Source organism: Aricia agestis, chromosome 10, assembly GCF_905147365.1.
Source record: "Aricia agestis chromosome 10, ilAriAges1.1, whole genome shotgun sequence".
NCBI lineage: Eukaryota > Metazoa > Arthropoda > Insecta > Lepidoptera > Lycaenidae > Aricia > Aricia agestis.
Window position 1 is genome coordinate 3,136,841 of NC_056415.1, and position 13,238 is coordinate 3,150,078.

A 13,238-nucleotide genomic window follows, 5' to 3' on the forward strand; every position below is an offset into this window, starting at 1 on the left:
TTTAGGTCTCTTCGGTGGAGCAAGGAGTGAGCAGAGCGGGGACACGCTAATGCTAGATCGAACTTTCAGACAGATATTGAATGATCATAAAGACGTAATAGCACCTACATCGTGGGAATAGCAGACACAATAGATTTTCAATTGTTATGCGGCAGCCGGCTGCCGCTTGGGGTTGATGGGTTCACCTCTTCCAGTTTCACCGACCGATCTCAGTGATGTGCGGGCCCTATACCAATGATGCTGCCAGGCTTAGATGCCATTTCATTTTTGCCACTAAGCATGGCCTAGCTATTTTGACGTTTGCACAGATTCTCTACAAACTTGAGGCATAGATTTTTGGGATTTAAGCACCAATTGAATGATGTAACAGTTACGATTCAGTGGCGAAGTGATACAGCGGCGAGACGCAGTATCCATAATGCGGTATTGTGTTCCCAAACAAAGGGATTATTATCGTCAAAATGTTGTTGTTTCAGGCAAAAACGCAGACGCGAAAGAGAAAGGAAGCACGAAATACGTGACAATGAAAAAAGTTTTAAGACGGGCGCACACTTACGCGTACGGTCGGCAGAAATGTTACCTACCGTTTGCATTTTACATTATGTTAGCTTTACTTTTCTCTATTTTTTTTCTACGAAGCTTGGTTGACGAAAAAATATAAGTTTAGTGGTAGACTCTATTCTGCCGTTTTAGGCAAAAGTTATAAATTCAGCTTCGTTTCTATCCGTTGGTCCGTTTCCTATTAAACTACAAGGATACTCTCGGATATCTCATGAAATTATTTGTTGGTTCGGTATTTTATGAGAAATTTTATATATAGACAATAGAATAATAATTGTTTTCGATATTTCATTATTATTTTAAAGATTCAGTAAGACTATACTTAATACATTTTTCGATAATGCATTGAGTTACAATTATTATGTAACAAAGCTGCATTAATTCCGCCTTAAATTGTAGAATCGAGGTCCAGAAAATAAGATTCCTGAATTTCATGTTTCTGTCGACAGTACGCGCGTAAGGACTCTTGATGAGTCAAGTTTGAGTAGCACTTGTCGGGGACAATGTCACGAGAATACGCTACAATTCTACAAACTATAGTTTGTAACCTATTGTCTACGATTCTGGCCATACTACGTAGCAGTTTGAATTTGAAAAGCTGGAAGGATGTAAAGTATAATCTTTAAACGTATATTAACATACGTTTAAAGAATAAATACCTATATATAAAGTATTTTAATTTTTTATATTAATAGATAGTATTCATATTAAAATAGAAATTAATTTAAAATTTTGTAAGTATTACTTGTGAACGGGCAACGGCTGAACTGATTTGGCTAATATTGGCGTTGAAATCCAGAGAAGGCTTATATTAGTAGTAAAGTGATATAAAGTTCACCGGGTCATCTACTATAGTACTTAAAAGAAGTTGTATAATAGTTATATGAGATTTAGGGCCTGTTTCACCACTTCCTGATATTAAGTGCCGAATAGGCTATCCACCACTTAACTTGACAGATGAAGTATGGGAGAATCTGTCAAAAAAGTTGTGAATTCCTAGTAAGTAGTAGTAAGCCTATTCGGCACTTTATCAGAAAGTGGTGAAACATGCTCTTAGACATGAAAGATAATAGATTTAAAAGCTCTACAAATGTAGAGAACCCTCAGTGTGCGCTTGTATCTATCAGTATCGGTGGTAATCGGTAGAAAATAGATAAACACAGGCTGCCAAGATCACAGATAATACGGCTTTGCAGGAAAAAAGCGCTAGAAAGTTAAACTGAGCTAGAAAACCGCTCTAACTTCGATAAAAGTGATTCAATTGTGCCTCTATTTGTTAAGTATTGTGATTTTGCTTTTATTTGTACTGTCGAGATAATTTTATAAAGTTGCTAATAGAAGACGTGAATCTACGTTTCCTCTTTATTTTTATTAAGTAGTTTTCTTTTTCCTTATAGTTAAGGAAAAAGAAGTTCTTTTGCTAGTGCAAAATAACAAAAATGAGCCATTTAATAAGTAGCAGCTCAGGTTAAGGTTTTTACTCTTTACTTGCAATTTTGAGAAATATAAAAGTGGAAATCTTTCTGTCGTTCTAGTTAACACCTATCCATGCCCTGTAGATACTTTGATCCCCGGAATAGGGCAAAGGATAGTTTTCATCAGAAATATGTGCGGTTCAGCGGTCAACATAGGATTAAAAAAAGGAATGATAATATTATGTAATTGCAAATTAGTATTTTATGTTCGATGCAGCCTTGGGTTTTCTTTATGGCCATGTTGTTTGTTTATTGCTTACCTGCAGTAAAAAATACATGATTTTCCCTAAACATTGTCCTTACATTTTAGGCATTGAGGTTTTTCCATTTGATTTAAGAAATGTTAAATACATTATTTTAACGGTTATCTTTTAAAATCAGAATAAGATAAAAATGTTAAAAAAATAGTTTTTTTTTTACTTCGGACTTTTCTTCGTCAAAAATCTTACTATCTTTAAGCTTTAACGCATAATATAATCCATGTAGCTTTCAGGAATCCATATTATATAGAATCTATTATTCCATAATAAAGTGTATATGTCAGTATATTTGTCTGTTTGATCACTATGAATCGATCGATTTCTTCCAAGCAACCTCAGGCATAGGCATCACCTAGCTATATACGCAGATTATTTTTAAATATAGTTAATTACAATTTAATAACACTTATAGTCATTATCGTGTACAACGACCCGGGTTTCACACGACCATCTTGCTTCACGATTGCGTCTCAGTTTTGTCATCAATACTAAAAACTAACCGACTTCCCATCCGTTTCTCAACATAAAGATGTCTTTCATTTCTTTCTCAGTCACGCTGGTGTACAATAATAGTGTTTATTGTAATGTACTAGCACCTAGTTTTATGCAGCAGCTTCAAAGTGTGATTTAACTTTTTTTTCAGATGATTTGGGCTAAACCATTTATCCAATGAGTCTCCAATAAATAAAAGTCTATTTTCTATTTCTTTAAAATTGCTTTCATTTTGTTTCTTCATTTATAAACCTCAGTTAACTGCTAGATCTTAAGATAGTTAAGATTAAATCTGCTAATTGTACAGTGTAATAAAATCATACAGTAGAGTAAATTAGTCGCGTGTTTAAAAACAAACTAACTCAACTTGAGGCTTTGCACTTAGTAGTTGCTACTTCATACTATCTGAAATTACGCCAATACGCTTATAATTGGACACTTAAGTATGAAGATAGCCTGCTCACTCTATTGCAGCGGTTCTTACACTTTTTTGGTGGCGAAACCCTATTAAAAAAATACATTTTCGACGGACCCCGCAAAAAATAATGTTTTGTATTTAAATGAATTGTCCCCATGCTGGTGTCTGATGATATTTCTTAAAACGATTTATGTAGGGCTCCGTGCACACTTTGAGAATGACTGCTCTACTGTATATTGTGTATTTGTGCTAATTGTCTATGTAACAATGTACTAACGAGCTGAAAACTGACACACAATAAATTAATAAGAGATTAAACTTGATTAATGTAATCAGACTATTAAAATTACATTGAGTGCATCATGCAAGGTATTGGGAAACTAGTGCCGTTGGCGAAATTCTTGCGGCAGTTAATAGAGCGATTTTGATTCAGTTAAGTTGAGTAATCTGTAGGAAATTTCGAGACATATGAATACTAAAAAATTCTACTAAAGGCACTAGTACTGTTATGAAAATCTATGGCAGTTAGAATTACTAAATAACTAGTTACTCTAAGGGCATGGTATGTTGTCTCTACTCTCTACTTAAATTAAAATAAGAGAGAAACCGTTAAAATCAAAAATAATAATTTATTTTAATAATTAGTATTAATATAAATAATTATTATTGACTGCGCCATGAAAAAATACAATGGCACGTCATACTTGTGTTAAAAATGTTTGTTTAAATTTTAATCAGAATTTACATTGAAATTAGAAATGCCAACCTTCTGGCAAGAATTTGCTCCAAATGTATTATTTACTTGAACATAATGGACATTTCACTGGCAGTAGACGCAGTAGCATGCTTTGTTCGGAAACCCATCATGGCAGGCGACGATCTTGACATTTAAATATATAATATCCAATTCCATTTGCGAAATTTAAATTTAGAATAACAAATGAAATCTAAACGACATTTGAAATTTGAATACAGAAAATATAGTATTATTGCGTTTGCTGCTAAGTAAAAACTTAGGGCCTGTTTCACTACTTCCAGATAAGTGCCGGATAGGCTATCCACCACTTAACTTGACAGAAAGTATGGAGAATCTGTCAAATAAGTTGTGGATAGCCTATCCGGCACTTTATCAGGACGTGGTGGCGGTACACACACTTATATTCGCTTATTCTGATACTGACTTTTTTCCCGCGGCAGTATTATTATACCGAAGGATACCGAAGGAAAATGACAGATATAAACTTTTTCGAGAGACACGTGGTTCTTTGTAGCATCAGTAGCTTGTTGACATAGCGCGAAATTCGAAATTCGAATTGGTTTTCGAAATTTTGGAAACATTTGCGCTCAATCTGTCTACTTTTCGCTGTGTAACTTTCATCCCGCAATCCTCCACAAAAACTACAAAATGTGCCGAACTTTCGGAGTCTTTTCAATGAAATGTTTCTCTATTGGGAACTGAGTACACTATAGCATAGTATGAAACGAAATTGTGATTATATTGTAGTACAATACGCCCCTATTCAACCACACTAGGTCACTAGCACTATACAAAATGGAGTCTGTACTCTGTACTTTAGCTAGCATTTAATATGGACTCTACCACTTTTCAACCGTATTCCCCGGTAATAAGGTACAAAGGAAGTAAGTCTGTACATACGTTCGCTCGTTACCTCCTCTTACCGCAGTTTACATTTTAAAGAAATTACTTTGGATGTGCGCCAACGTGGAAATGCCAAACTATCCTTTGAGGTAGGCTGTGAGGTAAAAGGTTCCATACATTTTGGAGGCATATCAGTTGCTATAGCGGCTAAAATAGCCTGAAATTGAAGATAAACTCCAACCAAAAGGGGAGAAATAAGTGGCTAGCATGATTATGAACTTTGATTATAATCGTGTTTATGTCCTACAATTGTTACGAAGGTGAAAGTATGTGAGATGGTATATAGTTTTCTCAGTCATGCAAAAAATATTGAGTACTTATACATATTTTAATAGTTATGGTTATAACTCATAAGCTAATATAGGTTTTTTTACATCCACCTTAAAAAAATTAAGTGTTACCGTAGATTTTTATACCGTAGAAATAAGGGGGCAAACGAGCAAACGGGTCACCTGATGGAAAGCACCTTCCGTCGCCCATGGACACTCGCAGCATCAGAAGAGCTGCATGTGCGTTGCCGGCCTTTTAAGAGGGAATAGGGTAATAGGGGAGGGTAGGGATGGGAAGGTAAGGGAAGGGAATAGGGGAGGGTAGGGGATAGGGCCTCCGGTAAACTCACTAACTCGGCGAAACACAGCGCAAGCGCTGTTTCACGCCGGTTTTCTGTGAGAACGTGGTATTTCCCCGGTAGAGACGGCCCATTCGTGCCGAAGCATGGCTCTCCTACGTATAAAATTTTTCGTTGGTTTGGACATTATAATTCTATAGCACCTTTTCCATAGCTGGAGTGTTTTTTCGCTTGCTCTTAAGTAGTAATTGGCAGTGCCATGTAGTGCGTAAGAACAGCCGCACTCAGAAACATTAATTATTAATGATGATTAAACTTCAATTTAATGAAGAGTTTGCTAGATAATGTACAGGGCTATGTCAAATTCTTTATTTAATTACAGTAAAGTAATTTTAATAAGTAATAATATTCATCGTTTACGTGGGAGAGCCATGTTTCGGCACGAATGGGCCGGCTCGACCGGAGAAATACCACGTTCTCACAGAAAACTGGCGTGAAACAGCGCTTGCGCTGTGATTCGCCTAGTGAGTGAGTTTACCGGAGGCCCAGTCCCCTACCCTATTCCCTTCCCTTCCCATCCCTACCCTATTACCCTATTCCCTCTTTAAAGGCCGGCAACGCACCTGCAGCTCTTCTGATGCTGCGAGTGTCCATGGGCGATGGAAGTTGCTTTCCATCAGGTAACCCGTTTGCTCGTTTGCCTCCTTATTTCATAAAAAAAATCTCTTAGTCGGTAACTAAAACTACCTAGTACCTAGGTAGAGAGTAGAGACTTAGGTATAGCTGAGGTAGCTACCTAGATAGAGACTTAGGTAGCTACCGAAGTTAAGTCACTTCCAGTAAGTTACTTAAGGCGAGACAAAGGCTTTCTTATTACATAAAAACACCGTGAGAACTGCAATAATAACTGCGCGTGCGCCGAGATTCGTGACGACGTGATCGAAATACTGTCCTAGACGAATTGTACCGACTGTTGGTATAAATTAGTATGGACTATTGAGTAATTTTTTTAATAAATAAATAAATCTATGGACGCTTCACACCACGTCAGTCTGGCCCCGTGGTAAGTACCTGATGGACTTGTGTTACAGGTACCAGACAACGGAAATATATTTAATACTTTTATACTATACATATATTTAAGATTTTTATTATATGATACACATATTTAATACACATCCATGACCCAGGAACTTTGAAAACTTTTTGTTCCGTTGGCGGGATTCGAACCCGCAACCCCCGGCTTGAGCTACCAACGCGCTCACCACTGAGCCACAGAGGTCGTCAGTAATTAGGTATTATAGACCAAAGAGATGGTGTTAGATGGAAAATCTAAAAAAGTATACTTAATTTAGAGTCAATTATGTCAAATGTCAGTGTCTTCATTAAATTAAATTTAGGTGGTCATTTAATAAAGGGTCTTTGAGAGCGTTACCTAGCTGCTGAAAAACCTTAATAAGGAGGAGTTAACTAAATTTTTGGTAAGGAAATTTCAAAATATTATAGTTTCTTTGGTCCTAAGTTCCTAACCTCAAGGTGTCAAGTGTCAGGGAAATTTTGTGACACCTCTTGACACTTGCAATATCCAAAGTTCTATTCCATTTACCATTATGATACTCAAAAATTGTAAATGTAAATGACAAGAAATATGTATAATATACTTAACGTTTAAATTCCTAAACTATTTCCAACGCCTTCGCCTTATCCTCTATCCTCAAATGTTGTGTAAAATCTACCATCGCAATTAAAAGCTTTGTGCTTCCAGCAACAGCAATGAATAAATAGATTGACCACTTGTTAACCGACAAAATTAACAGTAAAATTACTGACCTTGTATTATTTATATTGTAAACGTAGGAGGGCCACACGGACATTGTACGTGGATGTCCCAATCTGCAATTATTATGTTTGTCCGTACTTCATGGACAACTATTGTGGCATTTTACTGCCTTTGTTTTTGTCACATTCAATTAACTTTCAAAATCTATGGTCTTTATTATCACAAAATTTAATTAAATGCCTTTTGGTATGAAAAACTGATCATAAAAAAGAAACAAAATACTTAACGTCATACAAAGCGTGTAACTTGTAAGTAATATGGGATATCTAGAATCTAGATAATAAGTTAAACAATTTAAAGAATTGTATAAAAAGCAATAAACTTATAGGAACCTCTCATCTTAAAATCGGTCAAAATTTTACGACATTTTCTTTTACGCTTGTTTAAAATAATAATAATAATAATATCTATGGTGTTAAGCACACCACGTCAGTCTGGCCCCGTGCTAAGTACCTGAAGGACTTGTGTTACGGGTACCAAACAACGGAAATATATTTAATACTTTTATACTATACATTATACAGATTTTTATTATACGATACACATATTAAATACACATCCAAGATCTAGGAATTTTAAAAAGTTTTTGTTCCGTCGCTTCGGCGGGATTCGAACCCGCGACCCCCGGCTTGAGCTACCAACTCGCTCATCCATTGAGCCACAGAGGTCGTCATGCCAATAATCACTTGTTCTAAACAAATAATGATTACTTACATAAATAAAATTATCCAGTTATATTCAGTTGGTAACTTGAAATCTAAAAGTAAGTAAGTAAGTTCTCAGGAAGATTTCATCACAATATTTTCCTTCATACTTAATTCTAAAGTATCTGTAAATAAACTTGGCCTTAGTTAATGTAGTTATGTATGAAATTATAATGATGACTTCACATTTTTATCCTTATAAATCTTAGAATTTACCATGTACGAACATAGTAAAAACACATTATATAAATATGTTCTTATGTTATAGAAGAAGAACCAGATAATGAGATGAATGAACAAAAAATATGTTAATAATAACGCGGATATTACTTAAATTAGTGGATAAATAATGTTTGTTTGCTGAGGATCTTAATTAATAATTTCCAGAAATCTGACACAAAACAGTGTTTAAAAGGTTTCCTAGATACTGAATTATAAAGGGAAGTAAAGGGAAAGGGAAGTAAATAATAATTGTATTTTCACACTTTTCAAAAAGTTTTCCTATTTCCTAGGTCTGCCATTCTCAAAGTCCGGCTTGTCCTCATTATATACCAGCGTCCAGCATGGAGACAATTGAGTCAAAGACGAAAAAATTTTTTGGGGATGGACCTTTAAAAAATGTTACTTTTTAAGAAGGTTCACCAAAAAAGTTAAGAACCGCTGTCGTAGACTAATATATAGACGTTGCCATTAAAGAGAGGTTGTATCTGATGGAAAGTCTACCGTACCTGTACCTAACAAATTGGAATCACATCACTCATATTTTATGTCATTATATTTACTACATATTTAGTTTTAGTATTTAAATCTTTTATATTATGACTAATTTATAGCTTTAGCATCACAAAAACCCAGGAATAGGATTGGAAGATAAAAATAAAAGGTTTTCCTGATACGTACTGTGATTATTCAGTCCGAGATATCCTTGACTCGCCAAACTTCCTGAAACAAGAACAATCGCATTTGAGTAAAAATAAGATAAATATATGTAATCACTTGTAAGAAACAAATAATGAATACATAAATAAAAATATGCAATTATATTCAGCTGGTAACATTAAAAACTTAAGAGGAGTCCACACCACCCTTTTTTCCATACAAATGTTGTCTCCTGTTTCCTCCCTGGATAATGCTAGTAGAGTTATAATTTTTTTCCTGAATATCTACGGCCATTAATACAATGTCCCTATGTTTTCTTTTTTTTCATAATTAAATTATTAAATAAGATATGAACGTTCAAAAACCCAAAAAAATGGCCAGATTTTCCGCTGTGTTCAAACGTCCAGAAATAGATTTGGCTAGATTATACAAAAAAAGCAAAACATAGGAACACAGTACAAGCCTTTTTTTAATCTTTAATGAAAAAAGTACTTAGATCGGTTAAGTTTTGGAGAAGGAATCAGGGGACAACGAATCGTTGATTTTCTGGATTTTCTGCAGTTGTCTCTATCGCGTTCTGCGGTAGAGGCTTGAGGTAAGGGAGACAGCTATAGATATTACACGTACTTTTTTTTCATTTCTCTAGCCCCTGGTGTATCCTCTTAAGAGTCCGTATACGAAATTTTGCCGATTTCGCTGATTAACAGACGTGATTTAATAGTTAAAATACAGTATTTCTATAAGTTTTAATGCACAACATGTAAGATCATTTCAATTATAATGTAATGTTGGAGCTAGATTTTTGTTTTTTTTTTTAAGTATTTTTAAATAATCCAGCTCAAACCCGCGACAGTTTTGAGATTTTTGCTGTAAAAGGTTTAAGAATATCACCTGTTTATGTATTGTATTGATGTCTTAACGGTATGAAAAAAATATAATGAACTGTTGAGAAAGTCGTCTATACAATGTTGGAATTAATTTTTACCACTTTAATATACTTGAGTAAAAAAAATATGTAACTCGGCAAAATTTTAGAGAAAATGGGCAAAGAATCGCTGTTAATTTCGGCAACTTGGAGCTGTAATTCATAAAAAGAAAACCTAAATCTCACATTAGCCTTGCGGCGAGTAATATAATGTGAGATTTAGGTTGTTTTGAATCGTGTTTTTGGCACAATTTGTTTTTTTTTTTCTTTTTTCTTGAATTGGATAGAATTTTATCTAAGTATATAGATTATTTCTGTCGTTTTCTTCAAAATTTCGGCAAAATTTCGTATACGGACTCTTAAACATTTGTTCAAACGTACAAGTAGGTAGTCAAAGATTATTTTATAATAAAATTAATCAATCTTTAGATACTTATCTACATATTTGATGGCGAAATGAAGGTATCCAAGCTTATACAATTTTTTCCTATATTATTTTACACAGCTTAGCTTTAAATAATTTATAAATTATAATGCGTAATGATTTAAGATTAATATTAAAACATTCGTAACGTACTCCACATACATATTATTATCAATACAAGAATCCCATAATAAAATAAAGTCTAATCGACAGTCGACTTCTGTTTTTCTTACGAAACTATTAATTTGGCAACTGTTTTAAAATAAGAACAGCAAAAGAACTGGCAGAACACGTTATGGCGGGCTGAGTGCTGACATAATTTGACCTTCGCTGAACAAACTGTAGCAAGGATTCACTGGAGGTCAATATTTAGGCTATTGTGTTTGAATAACAGTGGTTTATACGCTAGGTTAATCTTTTTATGGTTCCGTAGTCAACAAGGAACCCTTATAGTTTCAGTCTGTCCGTCCGTCTGTCTGTCTGGCTGTCTGTCCGCGGTTTTGCTCGGAGACTATAGGACCTACAAAGCTGTAATTTGGCATGAATACACATATTAATGATGCCGACAAAATGGTACATGAAATCTTAAAAAAAAAAAATTATGGTACTATTAACCTAACATCAGGCGGGGATGATTATTTTTCGCGCCCACCCCATCGTGTGGGGTGTCGTTGGATAGGTTTTGTAAAAATATTATGAGTAATCATAGATCATTTTCCGATTTAGGGATTCATTTGTAAAATATTAAGTTTTAAAGTGGAAAAAATCGTTAGAGTCCAGTGTCCCCCCCCCCCCCCCCCCCCTTCTACCAGCTAAACGGTTGCCTCTGGTAATGTGAAAAAATTCACGGGAGTAGGAAATATGCTGAATTTAAAAGAAAAACTATAAAGGCTAAGAAGACTTCATAAGTTATTGAGTACTCGTAATAGTCGATCAACTAAATAATGTATTCGGCGAAGTATAGAGGAACTCTTCGTTCAAATTCCTTTGAACAGTAACTGAGATGATGTTGTTAGTAGTGTAAAACACGTTATAAATGTACATTCATTGACCATACAAATATTTAATCTCAATTTGCGAACTCTATATTGCGCGTGGCCCGACACGCACTTGGCCAGTTTTATTTAAAATGAAACTGAAACTGAAGTCGTGTGGACTTCAGTTTCAGTTTCATTAATTTATAATAAATTAATCGGCTATCACCACAAAACTGTTGGCTGAACGTGATTATTTTAGAGCTGAAAGTAGAGGTTTTGGTTTTGAATTTTTGATACACACTACTGCATAGTCGTATCCTTGTTAAATAAATTTAAGTACCTTTAAGTTAACATTAATCAATATAAAGATATGGAATATCTTCTTAAATTTTTATACACTATAGAGCTCCGACTTATTAATAATTTTTTAAGTATTAAACTTAGTAGGTGATGGTAATAATCTTGAATTACACTTTTTTTCGCATTTCGTTAAAGTGCTGGTATAAACAGTTACTTAATCTTACAGACGCCAGTAAAAGAGGTTTAATTAAAGAGATCAATTTTTTAAATTGCATATTTTCAGTGCACCGACTTCGACGCCATTTTACGAAAAAGTTGTCAGTTTGGTCCTTTAAATTTTATTTTAAGTTTGGACTTTGCTCTTTATAAAGTAATTAAAACTTTTTATTTACTCTCGTATGAACTTGAATTTAGGCAACGGCAAACGCCCGTTTTCACCAATCGCACCCGAACGTGTTAGGGTGATTGGTGAATAAGGGCATTATGCAAAATCATTTGCAAATATTTAAATTTTTCATACCTACCTATATAACTTCTTTGGAATTAACAAAATAAAAAAAAAAGATCTATATATTTTAATCTGAGTACATTGTTAACTCATACTTGCTCACATAAACCTTTTCCAAGTTAATTTAGATAGCTATTGGATTTTTCTGTATTGAAAGATGTTTTGCTATACCTCAGATTAATGAGCGACGTAGGTACTTATTTTAATTAATCAGATGTCTGGACTATATAAAAGTGACAAAAATTTTCATTGGCCATGGGCGATGGCTCATCGGCCAATTATAAATTGGCGAGTGAAAGGCGCAAGGCTGCGGTAACAATAGACGTTCCGCCCGAAGAGGCTGTGCTCTAGAAACTCTAGATCCTTCGACGCGTGCAGCTTAGGGTCAGGTCACATACAGAAACGCTGCAACGCAAGAATTTCGTAAGTTAGAAATATTGTAGAGTTGCTCAGTTATGAGCTGAGATAAACGGCAATTGTTGCAAAAGTTTAGCAGTCCATACTAATATTATAAATGCAAAAGTGTTCTGTCTATCTTTTGCTGTAGTTGTGTCTCCCGGGTAAGGATCTAGGATACTTAATATCCAGGAAAAATGTACAGTTGCCGCGCGATAAACCAATTTTAGCGCATCGGAGTTGCAGGCATCATCTAGTTCAGTCTTTCCCAAAGTGACGATAACGCCCCCCTGTGGGCGCTGAAGGTCTAAAGGGACCCAGAAAAAAATTGGGGGGCTTGGGGGTGATGTATTTCATCGGGATGCGTTTTAAATTGAAACAAAGGGGGAGCTAAAACATAATTTGCTCTCAAAGTGGGCAGTAGACAAAATAAATTTAGGAACCCCTGATCTATGTAGTTTGTAATAAGTTGCAAATGTAAACATTTTCTAAATAAAAAAAAACTAACAGACGTCATTGTCTTGATAATAATGGTAACTGGCATTTAGTATTATTTAACACATACAGGATATGGATAATAAATACGTGCTGTCTACAAATTAAGCGCCACGTACAGTTCAAGACATATCCGTTTTACCACTTCTGAACTTTATTTCTTTGTGATAAGGTTTAGTTAGAGGGTAACATTTGTTATCAACCGTACACGTGTGTCTTCTGTTATATCCGCCCATGTAGGTTACCCCACCAAACTTGGTAGCGGTACAAAACCGGTTAGGTAATTCTGTCAAATGTTATAATATTCTATAAGGTAAATATTGACCTTTGCAAAAGTTAAATAAACAAAAACTATT

The 13,238-nt window shown here is 34.8% G+C and overlaps 1 protein-coding gene across 1 annotated transcript in view; it reads right to left on the bottom strand.

The window, feature by feature from the left end:
• Positions 1–13,238, bottom strand: part of LOC121731352 — a 63,673-nt gene that overhangs the window by 28,474 nt on the left and 21,961 nt on the right. The window contains exon 2 of the mRNA XM_042120753.1: positions 8,879–8,920. The gene's annotated coding sequence lies outside the window, so the exon portion shown is untranslated. The remainder of the gene's footprint in view (positions 1–8,878; positions 8,921–13,238) is intronic.